Here is a 24,713-nt window from a genome sequence, read left to right on the forward strand (position 1 = left end):
ACGACACCGATTAATCTACACGGCAATGTACACGAACAAGTTTTCGTTGATCGCTGCGTGAGCCACCCCTCGCATATCTGGATCGGTTTGATAAATGCGATATTAAGTTACTCACTCTGCAAACAGAGATATGCAATCAACGATGATCACTCGATGCAATTTTATAGCAGACATTGATCAATGGTGCAAATATGGAAAAGTATTAAGGCAATATTCTATATTTAGGGCTATATATAAAGGCTTGATTATTCTGAGACTATTCTGAATACAGTAGTGTCCCTCTAATTGACGCTTAGATTGTCCACGAAAATGGACAATTTGGGGAGAGGAGATACGATTATTCGAGCCTTGCGGCTCGTTTTTATAGTCGTTGGCAATGTATAACTATAAAAACGAATCGTAAGGCTCGAATAATCGCATCTCCTCTTCCCAAATTGTTCATTTCTGTGCACGATCTGTGCGTCAGTTAGGGAGACATTACTGTTCTAGCTTAATCGAACGTATTTAGCAACTAGTTCGAAATTATATATACCAATGTTAAGATGATCCTGCTTACAACACTTTAACCACGCGAAGTGTCAACGATTTAAAAATCTGAAATCTTGATCTTTAAATTGGTTTAATTTCAATGAAAAGAACACAAAGCTTGAAAAGATAATACGTTCTATCAAAATTGAACAACAATGGACACGTCACAAGCTATGCATTTTAATCTAAGAAGCAATATTTTATGTTTAATGGTCTCGCCTGTGCTTCGGAAATCGTATAAACAATGCGCAAGCATTTCAAAATTTGGATGTTACAATGATATCCATCGATCACAAACAGAAATATTGCTGGTTATGCGTTCATGGTGGCACTGTTAACCAGTGAACCGAGATTCCCAAGCCTTCCTTTATACATAATGATAATCGGGAAAACATTGAATTAATATCGAACTTTCTATCTCCGCTTGTTTCTAAAACAGCTCGTATAACCCGTGACCCGTTTACAGTCAAAAGGGGCACTGCACATCGGTGAAACTGGCTTACCAACAATTTTCGCTAATCGTTGCAAACGTTCCCCCCACGCAACTGTTCATAAAATCGATTTCCATTCTTTTTCTTTCCCGTCCCAGTCTTTCTTCGTCGAACGTGAACCAGTAATTCCGACCTATCGATATATTGGGTTGGCAACTAAGTAATTGCCGATTTCAGTTATAGATGCCTCCCACTCCCATTTTTATGATATCCGTGAATGTTATATTATAAAATTATTATTATTATTATTATTTTACTCAATGACAGACATTTTTCCCACTTCTTCGTTCCGACAAAATTTCACGACGACTGGAATTAGCATAAACATCCCTATCACGTTGAATGCCACGTGGGTCACCGGTGACCGGCACTTAACACTAAACCTACCAAGCAGTAATACTAACTGGCATGGACTGCTTCACAAAAGTAAGATGACCGAATTTATTTGGAATTTGTAAAGTTTTTATTATAAAACTTGCTCCAATAATATTGGGTTGGCAACTAAGTAATTGCCGATTTCAGTTATAGATGCCTCTCACTCCCATTTTTATGATATCCGTAAATGTTATATTATAAAATTATTATTATTATTATTATTTTACTCAATGACAGACCTTTTTCCTACTTCTTCGTTCCGACAAAATTTCACGACGACTGGAATTAGCATAAACATCCCTATCACGTTGAATGCCACGGGGGTCACCGGTGACCCGCACTTAACACTAAACCTACCAAGCAGTAATACTAACTGGCATGGACTGCTTCACAAAAGTAAGAAGACCGAATTTATTTGGAATTTGTAAAGTTTTTATTATAAAACTTGCTCCAATAATATTGGGTTGGCAACTAAGTAATTGCCGATTTCAGTTATAGATGTCTGTCACTCCCATTTTTATGATATCCGTAAATGTTATATTATAAAATTATTATTATTATTATTATTATGTTATTTTTTATTATCCGTGAATGTTAGCAATTGGACAAATTGAATGCAGCGGTCAAGGAAAAGCGACCAGAATTGGTTAATCGTAAAGGTATCATTTTCCAGCAGGACAATGCTAGGTCGCACACGTCTTTGTTCACTCGGCAAAAATTGATGGATATTGGTTGGGAATCGATGTTACACCCACCTTATAGTCCTGATCTCGCGCCATCGGATTACCATTTATTTCGATCCCTGGACAACTCCCTTTGTGATAAAACTTTGAATGACGATGACGCTATAAAATCTCACTTAACTCAGTTTTTGGCCGAAAAGGATCAGACTTTCTACGAGCGTGGAATTTTCAAGTTGTCGGAGAGATGGCAAAAGGTCATCGAACAAAGTGGAAAATACATTACAGATTAAACTTCGTTCCAAGTAAAAAGAAATTTTTTATTTCATTGAACAAATCGGCAATTACTTAGTTGCCAACCCAATAGATATATCGCCGAGGGCGTAATTACAATTCGCGAAAAGACAAGCCCACCGGTTTACCAAACGTTCAACCGTTTCCCGGCGATTTGCATAATCGACCCGCCGATTCAGTGCTGTAAATTAATTCGCGATACCGACGAAAACGGGCAACGCCGATTCGAAGTTCGGAAAATGATTTTCCGTGACCCAAAAACACCGTTGCACAGCGTCTTCGGATCGACGCTGTCTTCAATTCTTGTAATCGTCGATCGGTTAATCGGCCAATTGCCAATTAAACGGTTTAATCGAGGCAATTAGCAGTTGATCTCATAAACTCCCTCCCTTGCTTCCCGGCCTCGTTCTCTTGTCTTCGGTCGACTGTGTCGAATCCTTTTCCGGAAAGTCTGCCGCCGATGATGTAACCGGCGCATTAAAAGCGTCGCGACACTTCGACGGGCATTTGTCGCGCGCGACGCAACGTTTCCGTTGTTCACGATCTGGATGGATGCTTCCTTGTCTCGGTGTTCGATCGTTTCGCATTTGAATAACGTTTTGCGTCGTTGATAATTACAGCTTCTCTCAGTCGACGAAATGGCAGCGAGAATTTTTCGAAATTTTGTTGCCAGCTTCGATTGACGCTTCTGGGCAGACCAGATTGTTGTGTAATTATTGCTGCAATCAATGGCGATTCGCAAGGACGATAATCACGATTCAATCTATCGCGATTACGTCACTGTGCACATAAAGCAGAGTACCTCTCTTGTATTCGGAGAAACTCGACGTTTTGTTTGTTGGTTTGTTTCGAAACGCGCGGTTCTGGAATTACGGCATTTTCTATCGCTTTCTATTAAAATCCGAATGTTTACGTTTCGATTTAATTCGGTATTCCGTCGCGATTCGCGTGCGCGTTTTGCAACAATACTTTCTGCACTTTTGGTAGTTGATTTTTCTACTGGGATCTCTTGCACGAATGCACAAACTCATTCATTCGATACATTGGCCAGTCAGTTTTCGAATTGAAGAGAATACAATGAAAATTAATTTTTGCTTTCAGTTCAATGTTAAACTATTGGAATCGTTGACGATATATACTTTTAAGCGTCGATCTTCGTAAATAGCGTCTAGTTTCAACTTGCATCAAGATTCGCAGCGTAATCATAAATGCAGCGAGAACTTGTCGCTTTCGCGACGATGAAATAGATAAAACGCAGGACGGTTTAAACATCGAAATAGCTCAAGAATCCTGTCACATTGTCGTCAAATTATGAACGAATCATAATTTAATTTTCGGAAAGAACATTTCGGTTGAGATCAAGAATTTTTACGGAAATGCAGTTTAACCCTTTGCACTCGAAGCCATTTTAACAGTAAATCTAAAATAATCTTTCTGACTTACAGTATCTCCATTTTGCAGGACAAAGTGCCATTTTAAGCGTCCGAAATCGAGTCTCGCGATTCATGCAACAGTTACGCTTTTAATAATGTTTAAAATTTAAACTGCGACGATATAAAAATCACCTTGGAACGTGATGTAACAATTTTAGCGGTGCCTCAGGGTCACCACTCGAGCGCAAAGGGTTAAAAAATCCCGTTACATCATCTCCGAATTATGAATAAATTCTTAAGTTAATTTCCTAAACGAAAGTTTTTCGTTCAAATCGAGAATGTTCGCCGGAATTCCAAATGCAACACGTCTGCGTACACGTGCTCGACGGTTTCGCTTCAACCGGAAAGTAAACGTATAATATATTTGGAGCATAAATACGCACTTTCGTTTCGTACACGAATGATTTCGCGCGTTAATCGGAGTAGCTTTCCAGAACACGCGATTAATCATTCTAGAAACGCCATCCGCGATACGCGAACAGTATGTACTCTGGATTACGCAACGATCATTTCATGGAACTGCAGCGCGTCAGCTGGTAGGCCAGGTGTCCATTGAAAAGCGGCTCTAGGTGCGACTCCGATTCGTATCCATGGCCCCGTACGTGATCGACGCGGCCGCCAACATACGGTGTTCTGGTCTTCGTAGGTGCTAATGAGTCAATGGGTCACGGCCTGCTTTGTCCCTTTCCAGTTTCGCGGACGAACTAGTTCATCGATCCATATAAGATTCGCTTTTGAAGCACAGATGTGTTGTAACCACTCGGAGACGTCGCGTACTTCGGATTCAGTGGATTCTGTGTGCCGTAGGTGTGCGAAATGCTAGCTCCGGAAGGCTCGAATTTCCTGGTACGCATTCCCACCCTTCGTCTGCTCGAGCAATTAGGATTCAAGTGAATTTACCTAACCCGTCGTCGCGACAAAAATTTGTTTGACGGAGAGATTGAGATAACGGACAGACTTCGATTCGCGTGAAACGTCGCCTCGCTTTGCACTTTGATTTCATCAGAGGAAATCTTGTCGCGTCGTAGGTTTTATGCTTATCTTGCGGCATACTCGGCTTATGGATTAAATGACGCGATCTTTGTTGTTAATTGAGACTGAGATAGGGCTCGCGTGGGATGATTTAATAGATCCTCCGTTGCTTTATTATTGTAGAAGAGAAGTGTTATTAGTGAAGAGTGAATCCTTGTCTAAACCATCCTGCGTCTTAGGCGTTGCACGTCTAATTTAGGTTAATTAGTCTTGCTTTGTCTCGAATTTTTATTGCGAGCTTCCGTCGCTGTTGTTTAGAATTTTTCGTGCATCAATCTTTAAGGTATCGTTCGCAAAAGACGCGCGCAGAACGTAAATGTTAAAAATTTTTCGTTTAAATATAAATAAGGATTGTGATATTCGGTGCTGTTATCATGGAACTCAATATTTCGTTTGGTAATTTATTTTACGAACGTCGGATTGAAGAAATCATAGTTTGAGTGACTGAACAATCTGTCGTGAGAAAGAGTGTTTAATATAAGAATGTTATCAACTTCGAAATCATATTATTTCATTGATGGTTCTAAAACTGGAATTTCTGATTGAATATTATCCTTTCAATAGGAATAATATTTATTATAAATTTGGAGCAGTTTTATATTTTGTGAGTGAAACATTCTCAATGATTACAGAATATAATTATAATTGCTAGACTAAATCTAATACCAATCTAAAAATATAACTTTAAGACCGAAAGATGTAAAATTCTACTGAATCCTTGTCTCCTATCAAGTTCCGCAGTGTAATAATTATATAACCATTAGACTCGTTCTAGACTAAATCGCTAGACTAAATCTAATACCAATCTAAATATAACTTTAATACCGAAAGATGTAAAATTCTACTGAATCTTTGTCTCCTATCGAGTTTCGCAGTGTAATAATTATATAACCACATTAGACTCGTTAGATGCGTGTTCACATGTTCTCAGCCACAACGATTCGTTAAAATTGTTTAACATGATGTAATTTTTAATTTGATCTAAAAGGCAAGATAGCTTTTACAAATCGACATTTTTGTCACAACGAATCCTACCGCATTTCTGTCCTCGACATCTTCGAACGAAAATTTTGCTGGAAGTACCGCAGTGCAACAATTATGTAACCATTGCAATCCTTAGGTGTGAAGTCAAACATCACGTTTTTTATCAGTTTTACACAATTCCACATTCTTCAAAAATTAGCGACTTTGGAGAAACTTGGGATTTTAACGATCCATTGTCTGCGGAAAAGTATATTATATATATTATTTATTTTATTATTTATTTTATTATTATATTATTATATTATATTATTATATTATATTATATTATATTATATTATATTATATTATATTATATTATATTATATTATATTATATTATATTATATTATATTATATTATATTATATTATATTATATTATATTATATTATATTATTATATTATTATTATATTATTTATTTATATATATTATTATATAATTAGTTTAAATTGATGAATTAGTTTTCGAGAGATAAAGCAACCATGCTGCAACTTCAAAGCCTATAATTTTGGTAATTTCTACAATTTTTAAATATCCTTCTAACTAAATACTCTTGCACCATCGTAGACAGTGAGAGACGAGAAAAAGAAATCGATTTTTAGCAAGTTCAAGTCCGGAACCTCTCCTCAATTCAACCTAATCATAGATCATCTCGCAGCCACAAGTTGGTTCGCAGAAAACGATGCTTGATATCGGACGTTCATTGCGAATCGAGTGTCGCAAATGAACCGCGTTGGTAAACTCGCCGCAAGGCCCGCGCGCCCACACTCGAAATTCTAATGATCATTGCTGACCGTCGTCGGATTATGTTGCGCGATGACGCAGTTGCAGGATGCAAATCGTTGCGCACACGCTCGGCGATTCGCGTTTACCTCGCACAATTAGAAGATGCCTCATAACGCAAACGAAAATGGCGGTTCCGTGTGGGCGGTCGCGGTTTTCCGAGATTTTTGTCGCGGTTGCATAGTCGGCGATGACTCCGTCCGACAAATTTCCGATTTCAATATTAATGGCCGTGTGATGTAACCGGAACGAAAAAAAATCTCTCGAGTGAATTAACACGTCGAGCGGATTTCCAGCGCAAAAACCTGGAGATCGACAGGAGAGACTGCGCGGCTTTTCCATTCTCCTCTTTTTTTTTCATTATCGCTGGTCCAGAGATATCGTTGTATTTTAAGACATCAAGCTTTTTAAACTTTTATTATGCTGATCGATGCTGCATTCTATGCTAATTTCTTTCGATAAAAAGGGAACGTTCTCTCGCGATGATAAAATACGTAAGTTTATAATTAGGGGACAAGTGTTTAGAATTCACGTTTTTTCAGAACCAGTTTGCAGGATCGAGAATCAGAGAAGAGGTGAAGATGAATATTTAGTGTGCTTAGCGTCATGCAAAAATTTTCCTTGGAATTTTGTTTTGTTCGAATATACTCGACACGTCGAATTTAAATGCATGTACATATTTAAAGTGATTAACAGAACAGTGGCATAGCTATTGTGCTTTCGTTTTCATCGAGCATTCGCTGATGTAATATTTTAGCAGATAGCGTTTATTTTGTGTAGGAAATTGAAATTCCGCAAATAATAAAAGTGTCGAAAATGTAGATTCGCAATTGCTCGGAGACTACAGCGAAAAGATCTATTGTTCGTTCGCAAGCTCCACGGATTCCAACCACTATTTTCACGGTATATTCTGCTTGAAACTGGACACCTGCAATATATAATATAATATTAATATAATATTATTTATAATTAATATATAATATTTTAGCAGATAGCGTTTGTTTTGTATAGGAAATTGAAATTCCGCAAATATAATAAAAGTGTCGAAAATGTAGATTCGCAATTGCTTGGAGGCTACAGCGAAAAGATCTATTGTTCGTTCGCAAGCTCCACGGATTCCGACCACTATTTTCACGCTATATTCTGCTTGAAACTGAATACCTGCAATATATAATATAATATTAATATAATATTATTTATAATTAATATATAATATTTTAGCAGATAGCGTTTGTTTTGTATAGGAAATTGAAATTCCAAAAACAGTCGAAAAGTGTTGAAAACGTAGATTCGCAATTGCTCGGAGACTACAGCGAAAAGATCTATTGTTCGTTCGCAAGCTCCACGGATTCCGACCACTATTTTCACGCTATATTCTGCTTGAAACTGAATACCTGCAATATATAGTATAATATTAATACAATATTATTTATAATTAATATATAATATTTTAGCAGATAGCGTTTGTTTTGTATAGGAAATTGAAATTCCGGAAACAATAAAAGTGTCGAAAACGTAGATTCGCAATTTCTCGGAGACTACAGCGAAAAGATCTATTGTTCGTTCGCGAGCTCCACGAATTCCAACCACTATTTTCACGGTATATTCTGCTTGAAACTGAACACCTGCAATATATAATATAATATTAATACAATATTATTTATAATTAATATATAATATTTTAGCAGATAGCGTTTGTTTTGTATAGGAAATTGAAATTCCAAAAACAGTCGAAAAGTGTTGAAAACGTAGATTCGCAATTGCTCGGAGACTACAGCGAAAAGATCTATTGTTCGTTCGCGAGCTTCACGGATTCCAACCACTATTTTCACGGTATATTCTGCTTGAAACTGGACACCTGCAATATATAGTATAATATTAATATAATATTATTTATAATTAATATATAATATTTTAGCAGATAGCGTTTGTTTTGTATAGGAAATTGAAATTCCGCAAATAATAAAAGTGTCGAAAATGTAGATTCGCAATTGCTTGGAGGCTACAGCGAAAAGATCTATTGTTCGTTCGCAAGCTCCACGGTTACCGACCACTATTTTCACGGTATATTCTGCTTGAAACTGAACACCTGCTGGTATGTCACTTTTCCGAAAGGGTATACCTTTTCCTGCTGGAACTAAAAGTGTGATACACCTTCGTCCGTCAAGGTGAACTGGACGCGGCAGCAACTTTGCGTAGGTGTCGACGAGACGCCCAGTAAGTTAATAGTGGCGCGTGCGGCTTATTATACGCGTTTAGCGTACAATTACGCCAGGAATGATTAAATTAAGTCGAAGATGCCAGAAATTTTATTTATCATTTTTTTATTCGTGAAGAAGATATTTGGTAGTTAACGAAGAATAAGATATACCTCGATTTTTTGTATGAGTACATCGTTTAATCAGTGATTTATAGAAAGTTGCATGTTTATTTCGCTCATAAAATTAACTTAATTGCGACACCTTTTATCCAGAATAATATTTATATTTCGACATTTTTTTATTCTTCTTGAAGAATGGTTTTCTGAAAGCTGTTTTGTAAGATAGTAATACTTTTCTATATGAAATCGAAATTATTTCATTAAATATGATAATTACGACATTATCCAGAATAATATTTGTATTTCGACATTTTTTATTCTTCTCGGTGAATGGTTTTCTGAAAGTTGTTTTGTAAAATGGTAATACTTTCCTCCATGAAATCGAAATTATTTCATTAAATATGATAATTACGTCATTATCCAGTCTAATATTTGTATTTCGATATTTTTTATTCTTCTCGGTGAATGGTTTTCTGAAAGTTGTTTTGTAAGATAGTAATACTTTTCTATATGAAATCGAAATTATTTCATTAAATATGATAATTACGACATTATCCAGACTAATATTTGTATTTCGACATTTTTTATTCTTCTCGGTGAATGGTTTTCTGAAAGTTGTTTTGTAAAATGGTAATACTTTTCTACATGAAATCGAAATTATTTCATTAAATATGATAATTACGACATTATCCAGACTAATATTTATATTTTAACATTTTTCATTCTTCTCGGTGAATGGTTTTCTGAAAGTTGTTTTGTAAAATGGTAATACTTTTCTACATGAAATCGAAATTATTTCATTAAATATGATAATTATTACGGTTGCTGAACTTGTTATTAATGGGTTAATTATGTCCCTTGTGTATAAGATTCGAATAGATATGGAATGTAGAAGAGAATCGCAGCTCCATCTCGTTGCAATTGCGAAAGTCTGCACCTGCAAATGCCAGTATACGCTGCATTACCGCATTTTGCTGGTGCAGCAGGAATTAATTAAGTGCATCAGTTCACAAACTTAAAAGTGGGAAATATCGACGTGGTACTTCTTTGTGAAATTATCAATTCTGCCTGCGATTAATATGCGGTTCTTATTAGGGTCATTATACTTAAGTACGTTTGCTCGATATCATGATTTTAGCTAATTTGCTAAATCTGTAATTACATTCTAAATGGTATTTTACTAATCACGCTTAATCGCGTTAAAAACCTCTGTATTACTTTCTCTTCCAACTTATCGTTCAAAGTGCACTGTGAACAAATTATTTCACGTAGTCTCAGCTCCGTGAAACTTATTCATACTACTTCTAAATTCTTCGACAACATCGATACACTAGGAATTCTTCACTGTGCTCACAAGACCTATTTTGGAACATGGCAGTATCATTTCGACTCCATTTGATGAAGTTAGTTCGTGACATTTGTTAGTGAAAATTAATTTGTGCACCGAAAATGATCGCTCCGCGTCACACAATGTTATCGGTGCACACTCAAAACTCGAGCAATGTGTGTGTGTGTTGTGGTACATGTATCGGTTCTTCTGCGAATTCACCGCTTAAAATACGTGAAATTTTTCTTAATTCCACGAATCCGTTATTCTTTTTTTAAAGTAGCATTTATTTTATTTTTAATTTTTTCCCCACAACCACCAGGGACGTTTTCCAATTGAATTTTACAATTCATGTACATTCCTGCGGAAAACACGATCTAATTTATATTATAATCTAATTTATAATATATTTTTTTTATAATTTTATCTAATTTATATTATAATATATATTATATTATAATATATATATATATATCTAACTCTCTCTCTCTCTCTCTCTCTCTCTCTCTCTCTCTCTCTCTCTCTCTCTATCTCTCTCTCTATCTCTATCTTATAGTTTCTAATTTCTGAATCGTGGTCGGTAAGATGTTTAAACGATTATAAACACGAAAACGATTATAAACACGAAATTCACCTTATCGTTTCGATAATCGAACCGAATTCGAAAATTTTCGAATTCGAAAATCAAAACGTTCAGTTAGAAATTCAAGGTTGCGAAAACATGATTTGTTGTGGCGTATACTCTGCATTATACATATTGACGTATTGACTGTTACCGACTCTATCCGGTTATGGTACGCGAGTGCTTACTAATAGATCAAATTAATTTAACGAGATAGACGTTTCGTATAAGCATAATATATGCATATACACGGCAAATAACATACGGAGTGCATGTTTGCATACGTTTTTAAAGATAAATATGCAAAACATATGTATACGCAACGTATTGTACAATAATTATTTTTATTAACCTTACTAAACGATACTTTAATATTATACTAATATTATACTAAAATAATATTTAATATATTAATTTAATTTATATTTATTATATAAAATTAAATTAAATATTATTAATATTTAATTTTAATATTATAATTAATATAATAATATATTTATATTACTAATATTTAATTTTAATATATATATTTAGTATTATACTAAACGATACTAAAATTACTTACGTAATTTTTATTTTGTTTTTCCTTACGTATTACCTTCTCTTAAGCGAAAGTTTTCTTTCCCGCGAATAAATGAATAAATAAATAAATAATATGGATTCGAATTAAAACGGTCTTCACAGAAATTCCGATTTTCTCCTTTTTACGCTTTCGAGGCGTAGAACTGTTCAATTCTTCGAAGCATTTGATCAATTATATTGTTAGACGGTACAATCTATTACTTCACGATGACTCACGAACGTTTATGTTCCCCGGTAATGGACAATAAACATTTTTTCCTCCTCGTTCGTCCACTAAGGCTATGCTTCGTCAACGGCACCAAAGAAGAACAAAAAACTATACGACTGTTGTTGTCGTCATTGATCCAACAATATGGACCAACGTCTACTAAGCCTCGCAAGCTTATTGTCCGCTGAATGTTCAGTGGAATCTTTGCACAATTGTGCCAACTTTCCGCGATTAAGTTTATTTCGATAAGAGCCTAAGAGCTGGTGAGCAAACAATGAGATTAGCGACGCTCGGTGTCGACGAAGGCCAAGCAATAATATAATATTTATTTATAGAACAATGAGTCCCGTCATAGATATCGGAGCAATTATCACTTACAAAAGGCTGTTCACAGTTTTTGAGCGATAAATGGAAATGTTATCAGCTACGTAATCAACGTTTCGTTTCACGTTACGAACAGTCAATTTCGTGCAGCAGTGCTACGCACAAGTAACTATTCGATTCGATTTTATTTTATCCAGAACATTTTTAAACATATGGTGGAATACGTCTGATCTTATCATCGAAGTGGCGAAGCATTTGTTTCTAATTTATAGATATAATTCTAACAAATTATGCGTAATCGATCTTGGACTTCTTTCTTTTCTTTTCAATCAATTAAAACGATTCCCGTAGCATTTGATTTAACTCTTTCCAACTAAATTGTTGAAGAAGTCTTGAAAAATTCGAGGTAAAATTCATAATAAATTCGGACTCAATTAATATAAAATATTATATACGAAATATAATATAATATAATTTTAATAATATATAATTATATATAATTATAATTAATATATAATATATAATGTATATAATTAATATATAATATATAATATATATATAATATATAATATATAATTATAATTAATTATATATAAATATAATTTTACTTGCTTAAATATGATTAAAAAAATAAACCACTTTTTACGAATACGAAGTTATACGGCTGACTAAGACTGTACTTGTCGACAAATAGCAAAATTGTTACACTTCCTTGTACAATTATAAACCGATCTACATTCGAAGCATAAACAACAAGCGCCAAACCCATAAAGTGGATGTAGAAACTGTTACACATCGACGCAAGGATTAACCGTGCTTCGCACTGGGCCAGCTTCGAGAGAAACCCGGGATCTCGGATAGGTGCACGGGATGATCGAAAGCTGCATCATCGAACGACCGAGCGTTCGAACACCATGGAAAACGATGGTCGTTGGACACGTCGAGCGCGCGAGATAGGCCATAAACAGTGGAAAGTAGAGCTGACAATGGCGATGTAAGTTGGCAGCCGACCCGATTACACCGTACGCCAGGGTCGTGTGCCGGTGTTCACCGGCAGTTTTGCGCGACAAACCCATAAGGTTTGACCTAATATGGCGACTTGGACTTTGCGAATGCCACTGCTCTGGTGGGGATCCGTATGGAGAGCTCCTTTGAGGCCTTCGGGTCTCTCTCCTCACGGAGTCCCCCAGTGCCTCACCGGACGTGTGTTACGCCGCACACGCGTTTCCATGTAACCACGATTACATTTCCGTCCCAGGCAGCGAGCACCGCCGTCCTAGACACCGCGGGAACCATTCTCGTGGGACTGTCTAATTGCATTTTCCGCACGGGGAACCGCCGTCGTGACGTTTCCCGCTAAATCACGCCGAAAGGATCACGGAGCAATTCCGGGGAGGGAATATCCTGTCGACGGAGGATAATTTCGCCGGGCTGTTCAAGAGCCAAGTGTAAGGTCGTCGGGGTGTCAGTGAGTTTCGGTTCGTCTACCTCGCGGCAGCGGCCTCGAAGAAGTTCGTCGAACAGTGGTGCCGCGGTAGAGTTACGTTTCCACCTCGCCGGGAGCTGTCGGCAGATTCTTCGAAATTATGTGGAGTATCGCGTGCACGTTTACCTCGAAGAGTGTCTAACCGGGAGACGTTAAATCGATTAGAACAGAGAGAGAGAGAGAGAGAGAGAGAGAGAGAGAGAGAGAGAGAGAGAGAGAAGGGGGGGACTCGGGAGTGCGTCAAAGATATCCGGCCGCATCATGTCAACAACGGCGCACCAGCAAGCGGCGATACGTCGCCTGGAGGCGCTCTTCAGGGACGTTAAGTTGGAGCAGCAGCAGTGCAGCCCCGAGGTGGTTAAAGTGGAGATTGATTCGAGCTGTTGCGACATCCATGGGAAACACGCGAAGGAGAACTGCTGGAATCGCAGGGGCTCCATGGGGAGCAGCCAGCAGACTAGAAGAGACTCGCTCGGCCGCCGGGACAGCCATCTGGGGAGCTCTCCGAGCAGAAGAGGGTCCCTCGGCCTGCCCATGTCGCCGCCGAGGAAGGAGCTTCATCCCTCGAGCTTCCCGAACACGCTCAGGAAGAACCCGTTGGGCTCCTCGATGGGCGCGATAAATCACTCGAAGAAGGACATTTACGCGTCCACCATCGGCAGCTCGGCGCTGAGGCGGGACCCCATCGGTAGATCGATGGGATGCCTGAAGAAGGACACCGCGTCCAACTATAATTCACCTCTGAGACGGGACTACGTCGCGAAATCGATGACCAGCTTGCAGAGGCCGAGCTCGCGGAGGGATGTCAACACGTTGTCCAGCCTGTTCGCGACCTCGCCGACCTCGCAGACCGCTCTGAAGGCTGGTCTGAGCGCGTCGAACGCCGATCTGAAGGCGAAGAGCGCCACCAACCTGAAGAGCTGTTTCGCCGGGTCCAGCGGGAACCTCAGGGGCAATCTGAACGTGACGTTGAGCACCGATCTGATGGGATCGAACGGGAGCTTGAGGAAAGACAGGCTTGCGTTGCCGCTTTCCAGCAGAAGAGCCTCCTACGACAGGAGACGACTCTCGACTGACTCCCTGGATAATAACAAGAGAAACTCGTGGGATCCGGGTCGCAGGGGCTCTTCCGGATCATCAGGAGGTTGGGACGATCCGATCTGGGAGGAGGGGGCGTTCGACGCGGGCGTCGATCAGGTAACTTGCTCGTTTCGATTAGGGTCCGGGGTGGTGGCGAACTTCCTGCGAGATACAGTGATTTCTCTCTAATTCGCGCTCGGATTGCGCATGGAAATGGACAGTTTGGGTAGAGGAGATACAATTATTCTTCGCTTCTATAATACTTTAGGTATATGTGTGAAATTCTATCCACTGTTAATCTGGGACTGTAACTAATTACAGTGATTTCTCCCTAATTCGCGTTCAGATTGTGCATGAAAATGGACAATTTGGGAGGAGGAGATACAATTATTCTTCGCTTCTATAATACTTTAGGTATATGTGTGAAATTCTATCCACTGTTAATCTGGGACTGTAACTAATTACAGTGATTTCTCCCTAATTCGCGTTCAGATTGTGCATGAAAATGGACAATTTGGGAGGAGGAGATACAATTATTCTTCGCTTCTATAATACTTTAGGTTTATGTATGAAATTCTATCCACTGTTAATCTGGGACTGTAACTAATTATAGTGATTTCTCCCTAATTCGCGCTCAGATTGCGCGTAAAAATGGACAAATTTGGGAAGAGGAGATACGATTATTCTTCGCTTCTATAATACTTTACGTTTATGTGTGAAATTCTATCCACTGTTAATCTGGGACTGTAACTAACTACAGTGATTTCTCCCTAATTCGCGCTCAGATCGCGCGTAAAAATGGACAATTTGGGAAGAGGAGATACGATTATTCTTCGCTTCTATAATACTTTACGTTTATGTGTGAAATTCTGTCCACTGTTAATCTGGGACTGTAACTAACTACAGTAATTTCTCCCTAATTCGCGCTCAGATTGTGCATAGAAATGGACAATTTGGGAAGAGGAGATACGATTATTCGAGCCTTGCGGCTCGTTTTTATAGTTACCGATTGTTAACAGCTATAAAAACGAGACGCAAGCTTCGAATGAGCGTCAATTTCAGGTAGAATTTATTGTAATGTTGCAAATGATTACTAGGCTATAGATATTTAAGCCTCTAATGGTACTGAGATGTTTATTTCATTGATTTAGTATGCGCAGATTCCATAACCTCAATTTATACGCATACTTAATTTTCCTAACAGATTGCTTAATATTCTTATAAAATGTTTTAATAAAAGCACAAAATCTGCAGTTTAAAGACAGGTCACACAATTCGAGCCAAATGAGTTAAAAGAATGAAAATGAATTTGGCAAAAGTACTATAATTAGACTTCGGAACTTTCTCCAAGAAATGTATAAATTAACAGGATCTAATCATTGTTTTATTTTATTTCTACAGTAAGTAATAGTTTAGCTAACTAATGAAAGTTTCCTGTAACTCTAATTTTTGTAAAATGACGTATGAAAATGAGAATTTGCATAAAGAATCACAATATAATCAGAATCTTGCCGTTACTGGTACAAACACATTACAAAATTAGAGTGTTTATTAAAAGAAATAATTATATCAAAATTTTAAAAGGGTTCGATTATACTCACTGAAATTGTAATTCTCGTTTTTATAGTTACCGATTGTCGACAACTATGAAAACGAGACGCAAGGCTCGAATAATCGTATCTCCTTTTCCCAAATTGCCTATTTCTGTGCGCGAATTAGGGAGAAATTATTGTACAACGATGTCTTGCCGAAGAACAACGGATTCGTTGCGACGAGTTCTGAACTTTTGTTTTCACAGATTACTGGTAATTGTAAGGCTTCGTTTTGACTTCTTAATCCTTAACCGGATTATGGCGGATGCGGCGGCCACACGCAACTTTAAACGAATCATTAATATACGTTCATGTAATTATTTATAAATTCATGTAATTCTCCATTAACTCGTTAAGCTTGCAATCTTTCGTCATAAATTTGCTTGCGCCTACTAATTGGGAAATATGCGATATTTACTGAAGCAATAACTGGCAGCCATTACCAGTCCGATTAAAGGGTTAAAGTGAAAATCTAAATGGTTAGCTTCCGGCGGCATATTTTATTACATGACACGAATGTTGTCGTTATTATTTTACTACGCGTTGTTGTTAATATTAAATACAATTATTACTACTATTATTGTTTTAATTATAATATATGTAATATACTAAATTTAATTATTACTTTGCTACTTCTCTTTTATTTCTGCTATCAAGAGGTATTAGACACGAACTTAATTATACTATTAATACATAGTATTTTGAAGTTCATTTCGACCTTCAGTTGACAATTGTTTTGAGCTATTGTTACATTGCTATTGTTACACACTATTATTGTTAATTATAGTATATGTAATACTAAATTTAATTATTACTTTGTTACTTTTCTTTTATTTCTGCTATCAAGAGGTATTAGATACGAACTTATATATAAAAAAATATATATATATAAAATATTATATATATATTATTATTATATATATTATTATATTATATTATATATATAAATATTATATATAATAATAAATATATAAATATACTAGAAGCAGAACTCTGTGTTCTGCAGTTTATAAATGTAGGATCTCACAATATCAAACGAAAACGAAATCCACATCTTCTAAGGTATAATCATATATTTTGTCAAGTGTCAAAAAATAAATTCATCAATGTCCAAGAAAATCCACGCGTTGGTGCGTCGTAAATGTCATCAAAAAATTGTTGCCTCGTCGCTCGTCTCGGCAGTTTATGGTTTCTAACACGTCGGATGTTTCTCAGAAAATGAGCAATATCTATACATCCACGTTCATTCCTTAAGGTATTCATTAATTTCCAGCGTAACGACAAGTGCGACACGTCAATAGCATTTCATGAATAATTACAATTCCACCATGATTGATTATCTAATAGTTAATACTGAACGCATAGATCTCTGACCGTAATTTATATTGAGAAAGATAGTGTTGACAGTAATAAATTATCGCGAACCATACGTGATAAATCAGGATGAGATCTTGATTCGGCTATTGGGCCATAAACTAGGTAGATACGTATATACTCCAGCTTCTGATTATAACAAGAACACGCGATGTACCCCTCGAAATCTAGCTCCGCCAGATTTCTGTAGATTTCTCGGCAGATCGTTGTGACCTAACTCCGACTTATTGTCGGGCTCCGGCGAGGGACAAGTGAAATCATCTAGAAATGTACTACCGCAGCTGAGAAACACAGTTGGGTAATATTTACAGAGAAAATATTTGAAGTGCTATTTTAAATAACAGATTCTTCACAATTCATATAAAATTGTTTTTCGAATAGAACAAAAATTTCAGTATATAAAATACTCTCTTTTGATAATTCATAACATAAAATAAAATATTTTTTATTTCAATAACACAAGGCATACAATAGAAAATGCTCAACGTAACGTCAAACGAGATACCGTAAGAAATCGTAATATTTACAAAAGAAATTTATTGTCTTTCTAAACACAGCTATTCGCATGTAACAAAGTGCATCTCTTATGTTCATTTACAATGCAAAGGAAACATACTTCATTCGGTATAGATTATCATAATAATTATATTTTACGCTATGAAAGAATAGAAATATTTTATTCACGATAATAAATGAAATGAATAAAATATACCGAACTATGGCACAAATATTTTCAGTGTTCCTCAAATAAAGAATTATTTGAAAGATCGTCTCACACACACAGTCATTTTTTACATCGAATAAAATATTTGATTTTTAGAAGTACAAATAAAATATTTTATTAATATATATATATATATATATATATATATATATATATATATTTAAATAATATATTATTATTAGTAGTAATTATTATATTAATAATATATATATATATATATATATATATTTTATTTTCAAAAATATACATGCATGATCCAAAACGAAATATCCATGCACTATTTGGCATTTAAAATCCTACTCTACCGGGCTCTGCTTAGGAGGCACGATTCCGCTTTCGTGCGTGGAATTTATCGGTCCGCGGCCACGTTGAAGCGTGGGAATGCGTCCGGGGACTCTCGAATTCGATTTTCATTGATCCTCGCGAGCGTGTTTTTTCGATGAATCGAGAACAATGGCGGCGGCGGCGGCTAATAAAACGGCGCCTCTCGAAACTTTCTTTTCCCGTCGGAAATGTCGATGAAATTTCGCGAAAGCGTGATTTACAGCGACGATGGCCGCGCGCAGAGAACGAACGCTTGCCAGCATTATGTTCGTTCGCATGCGGCGCCGCCGTCGCGTCTCATGCAAAGCGCGTTTTACCCGTGTGTGTGTGTGTGTGTGTGTGTGTGTGTGTGTGTGTGTGTGTGTGTGTGTGTGTGTGTGTGTGTGTGTGTGTGTGTGCTTACGTCATCGACGTGCCTTGCACGGTATGGACACGCTATACCGTGTTAGTCATCGAGTGATTATGAAAGCGGCCGCCCCGGGAGGGTTCGCGCATATTCGATCCCGATTAACCGTCGCGTCGCACGTCGATCATTAGGGACGCATAAAAATCGTAAACATTCGATGCGCGTCGCCGATCGGGCGCGCGCATTCTCGATACCGCTGCTCGGACACATCGGCCGAGACCAATAAATTTCACTCCCGGGCGCTCCTTGGGAAAGCCGTCTCACGGCTATTCACGATTTACATCACCTGCGACGTCCATTAGCAAATATTTGTATTCCCATTTCGTCGCGAGGAACTCGCGACGCATTTCACCTGTTGATCACCTCCGGGTGACTCGCAGCAGCGTAATTCCACAGTTTTTATCACTCTCCTTTCGCGTTGCGACGATTTTCTTTTTTTTTCTTTTTTTTCATTGTTCGATGGAAGTTCTGGGAATTTCAACCGTTCGCGCTCGACCTGGAATTAGCAAGATAAATGAGCCGTTTATTTTTAAAGTGGCATGAGTCACTTTACCGTGATGAAAAGTGGTGATTTTTTAATCTTTATATGAAATTATTTATACTGAGAAAAATATCAGTATCCTGAGATAACGAATACATATTTTTAAACGTGTTAAAACGCAAACCCTTAAATATATCGACTTAAAAACAAAGTGCCTTATGCCACTTTCTAAATAAACGGCTTAAATGACTCTCGTGCCAATTAAAGTATCCAACCCTAATCCATCAACCATTATCTTCGCAGTAAAAATGATTAGTACCTCCTCGATTGGAATGATTGCTTAGAAGAGGATTTATATTTAGAGTAAATTCTCTCCAATTGTAAACAAGCTTGTAAACAAAAATGAACAATTTGGGAATTGCCAAATTTATAGTTGTTGATCTTCAGTAACTATGAGAACGAGCCGAATTGTCCATTGTGTATAAATATATATATATATATATATATATATATATATATATATATATATATATATTTATATATTTATTTATTTATTTGCTTCGCTGGTATTCAACAAATCTTTGCAAATCGAACACCAATATCGTGATTCTTTTCTAATCTTATTTTTATAACAATGTAAACACCTTCGTGTAGGATTGGCCTCGAAATACTCTAAACATCTTGAAATTTGAGGATATGTTTTCGTTTTCACTAAAATTACAATTTGCATAGCCAATGTTCACTACTTTTTACGCTCGTTATGACATATACTCGTCAAACACAGCTAACCGGTTAAAATTCCGATCGGTTCACGAGCGACATCTTCTCGATATTCCCAAAGAATTCCAAAATTCCTCGAGTTAGAAAGTTGCGAGCAGTAGCTCTGACGAACGGCGAGAACGCCGCACCGGCAAACTCTCGCGGTTGACCCCGCGGTTTTCATTGAATAGCTCGCGACTGGCATTGCACTTGGAGGTTGCAACGCGATAGCTGTTCGACGGGAGCGCGGCATGGCATCGCGCATTTCCTGAAACAAGATTGCCGCAGGTTGAGGCCTACGCGACATTCGGCCGTGAGCTACCCACGCTCACCTGCGCGGCGCTTGTAACTCACATTTTTTACATTCCCGACGTGTGTCCCGCTTCCTCCTCGTCGCCGTCCGCGCGCAACCGGCCCTTATAAACCACGATTACGTGCAGCGATCGTAGATCGATACGTAGGTGTCCCTCGATATGGCCACCGCCGAACCCGCCGATTTAAAAGTAGCGTCCGCGTCATTAACGCGGCTCGATTCGACCGATTCACAATCGACGACTCGTCACAACCGGTGACTTGTCCGATTATTATACCGTCCAGTCTTCAACATTCGTCTTATTTGGACCATTGTCGACCACGATCTTGCGTATTCTGGAGTTTTACATCGAGTTTCGCGAGAAGGATTCCGTGAGAGATGATGCATGCTGATTTTGTATCTTGTTTTCGTAGAATAATTTGCACACTTTGCAGTGTTAAATAGCGATATCTTTAGATTATCGACGACATTTGGAGTTTCGTACGGAATTTTATGTAAAATATTTTGGAAATACGTGTAATCTCTTTAGTTACGAAATTAAATTACTTGCTAATGATTTGCAACTGTTCTAATTTGTGGTCAAATGAAGTGATCTTGCTATTTTAGATGTAATGATGTAGATTTTTAGCTATTTATTATTATAGCTATATTTATTTTAACTGTTTTAGCTATTTAGATGTAATGAACTAGATTTTCTAATATTTCGTTAATTATTTTAAATACTACGCCCAAGATTCTACAGGGTGCCCCAAAAGTGTCTCGTAATGCGAAAATGGAGGGTTCCTCAAGTCATTTGAAGTAACTTTTTCCTTAGCGAAAATGCAATCCGCGGCTTTGTTTACGAGTTATTAACGAAAAACAATGACCAATGAGAAACGAGATCAATTGACGCGAGACGGCGAGCCAATGAGCGTAACCTGGTTTCGTGCAATCATTGGCTGGGTTGCCTCGCGCTAAACGAGCTCGCCTCTTATTGGCCAGTGTTTTTCGTTAATAACTCGCAAACGAAGCCGCAGATTGCACTTTCGTTAAGGAAAAAATTACTTTAAATGGCCTCAGGAACATCATTTCCGGCTTACGAGACATTTTTGGGACACTCTGTTTAAACTTTTTTTGAGTGTTATCATCGCAGCGAAATTACCTAATAAGCAAGCTAAAAAGTCTGTAATAAACAATGTGTAAAAATGGATACAAATTGGAGATTACAGCAAAACCACTTAACTCTTTGCAATCAAAGCTACTTGAATTCGAAATCCAAAACACATTTTCTGATCTACGATATTTCTATTTTATATCATTTATTGCGATTCATGCATATGAAATTGAGCAAGTACGATGCAATTTCAACAGTTTTTTTTAAATATTAAGGAATCTGATGCTCTTACAATGATTTTGAAAAATAGTATACCAATTTCTAGTGGTGCCTCAGAGTCGCCATTCGAGTGCAAAGAGTTAAAATGATGATTCTCATGATTGAAGTGCGAAGCTGTGAAATTATCAGATCGATTTCCATTTTACTAAGCTATTTCCACTCTACCAATATTATTGTGCTAAAATGCACATTCTTATTTATGCAGACTCTTACTTCTACAACCACCGCTTATTAGTCTGAAATAACGAAACCAATTAACCCCTATGAAAAATTGTACCGAATCATGTAACAATTATTTCCACGAAATATTATTATGTTTCGAAGAAACTGCAGTACGTGAAAGTCTCGTCTCGAGGTACATAGTTCGATTACAAGATCGTCAGCGAATTAAATTTCAGCAAAGTGTTAAATACAGTTCCACCGTGTGCACGCTGTAACACACTATAGCTTCCTCGATTAATTAGCCGGAAGCTGTGTAGTTAGAAATCGAAATGATATCCGCGATGCGCGTTTCGATCAAGAAGACAGTTCTGGAGCAAGGAAATCGTGAAATGTGGGGAGGCATATCGCGGAACAGGTGCTTTGCGGCTCGTTGAACGAGAAACGGTGAATTGTTTGAGTCGGTAGCTTGTTTCGCGAGCAAACGTTCATTTGCATCCGACCGTTGGAAACGCGAGAACGTAATTTGCATCGCGCCATACCTAATCGGCCAGCATGGTTAACGCGATTACCATAACCGTACGCGTCTCGTTTAATCGTCCCAGCGATGCGCAAGTAGGCGTTCGTACGAGTTCTATCGAATCGCGCGCCAAAATCGAGAAATATTCGATTCACGTAACAGGGAATGAGATTCGCGATCGAATGGAAAGTCGTTTTTACGTAAGCGATGAGCAGAAACGAAACGAAAGGCAAAAAAAGGAAGAAAGAACGGCCAGACAATCAGAAGTCAACGGAAGCAATCGCGTTACGGAAATGTCGAAGATATTGGATTGGCAACTAAGTAATTGCCGATTCTATCGGTAACCTGTTAATTATGAACGTTATTCCGTTCTTTTAAGTCAGAATAAAGTTCCCTTAAATTCGAATAAATTTAAGCACTAAATCAACGTTCATTTCTTTCCAGGAAATTACGAATCGAAAAAGTCTGAATCGTGATCGTGAAGAAAATGGCACCGCAAGGGAATACAAAATTTTGTATTCTTACAATTTACTGCTAATGATATCTCAATTTTGTCAACAACTACAATCGCGTACTAAAATCATGTCCAAGAACATAATCTAATATTTCCTTCTACAATTACATCGTCAAGCCTTTTTCCGATCTATTGGGTTGGCAACTAAGTAATTGCCGATTTGTTCAATGAAATGAAAAATTTTTTTTTACTTGGAACGAAGTTTAATCTGTAACGTATTTTCCATTTTGTTCGATGACCTTTTGCCGTCTCTCCGACAACTTGTAAATTCCACGCTCGTAGAAAGTCTGATCCTTTTCGGCCAAAAACTGAGTTAAGTGAGATTTTACAGCGTCATCATCGTTAAAAGTTTTACCACGAAGGGAGTTGTCCAGGGATCGAAATAAGTGGTGATCCGATGGCGCGAGATCAGGGCTATATGGTGGGTGTAACATCAACTCCCAACCAATATCCATCAATTTTTGCCGAGCGGACAAAGACGTGTGCGGCCTAGCATCGTCCTGCTGGAAAATGGCACCTTTACGATTGACCAATTCTGGTCGCTTTTCCTTGACCGCTGCATTCAATTTGTCCAGTTGCTAACATCCACGGATAATAAAAATAACATAATAATAATAATAATAATTTTATAATATGACATTTACGGATATCATAAAAATGGGAGTGAGAGACGTCTATAACTGAAATCGGCAATTACTTAGTTGCCAACCCAATATTATTGGAGCAAGTTTTATAATAAAAACTTTACAAATTCCAAATAAATTCGGTCTTCTTACTTTTGTGAAGCAGTCCATGCCAGTTAGTATTACTGCTTGGTAGGTTTAGTGTTAAGTGCGGGTCACCGGTGACCCCCGTGGCATTCAACGTGTTAAGGATGTTTATGCTAATTCCAGTCGTCGTGAAATTTTGTCGAAACGAAGAAGTGAGAAAAATGTCTGTCATTGAGTAAAATAATAATAATAATAATAATTTTATAATATAACATTTACGGATATCATAAAAATGGGAGACATCTATAATTGAAATCGGCAATTACTTAGTTGCCAACTCAATAGATATAGATTCAGCTTTAATTATCGTCGCGAATTCGGCTGGTCGGGGTAAATTAAAAGCGTCGCCGAGCCGCGACGGAATAGCAAATTACGTCAGCGACGTTTCCTGGCACCTTAACGACACAAAATCTGGACGCGAAATATGCCGTGTCTCCTTTTCTTGTTGGGGATCGTGGGATTTCAGAACAAAAACCCTACAAGGCACAGCATGCGATGCCGCACTTCCGGCCCGTATCTACGAACAGAGTGGATAAAACGACAGAATAATTACACGAGATATGTCTCAGATATTCCTGGAACATTTTTTTGTGTGCGTATAGTGTTAAATACCCGGAGTTTTTTTTTGATTCTTGAAGAATGAATCCGGATCAGAATCCTTTGTTTCGTGAATTATAAACACCGATGGTCCCACAGTAGACGTAACACGTGGCTGTGTTACTCGGGACTCATCCTCCCAATTTCTTCATTTCAAACTGTGCCAGTTCATTTAGATCCCTGGGAACGAATTGCGGAATACAACTGCCGTACAATACTGAT

The 24,713-nt window shown here is 37.6% G+C and overlaps 1 protein-coding gene across 3 annotated transcripts in view; it reads left to right on the forward strand.

Annotated features, from left to right (window-relative positions):
* The window catches only part of LOC117219082 (WD repeat-containing protein 47), a 186,841-nt gene that overhangs the window by 83,270 nt on the left and 78,858 nt on the right, over positions 1-24,713 (forward strand). The window lies entirely within an intron of this gene.

Source organism: Megalopta genalis, chromosome 1 (assembly GCF_051020955.1).
Source record: "Megalopta genalis isolate 19385.01 chromosome 1, iyMegGena1_principal, whole genome shotgun sequence".
NCBI classification, from domain to species: Eukaryota; Metazoa; Arthropoda; class Insecta; order Hymenoptera; family Halictidae; genus Megalopta; species Megalopta genalis.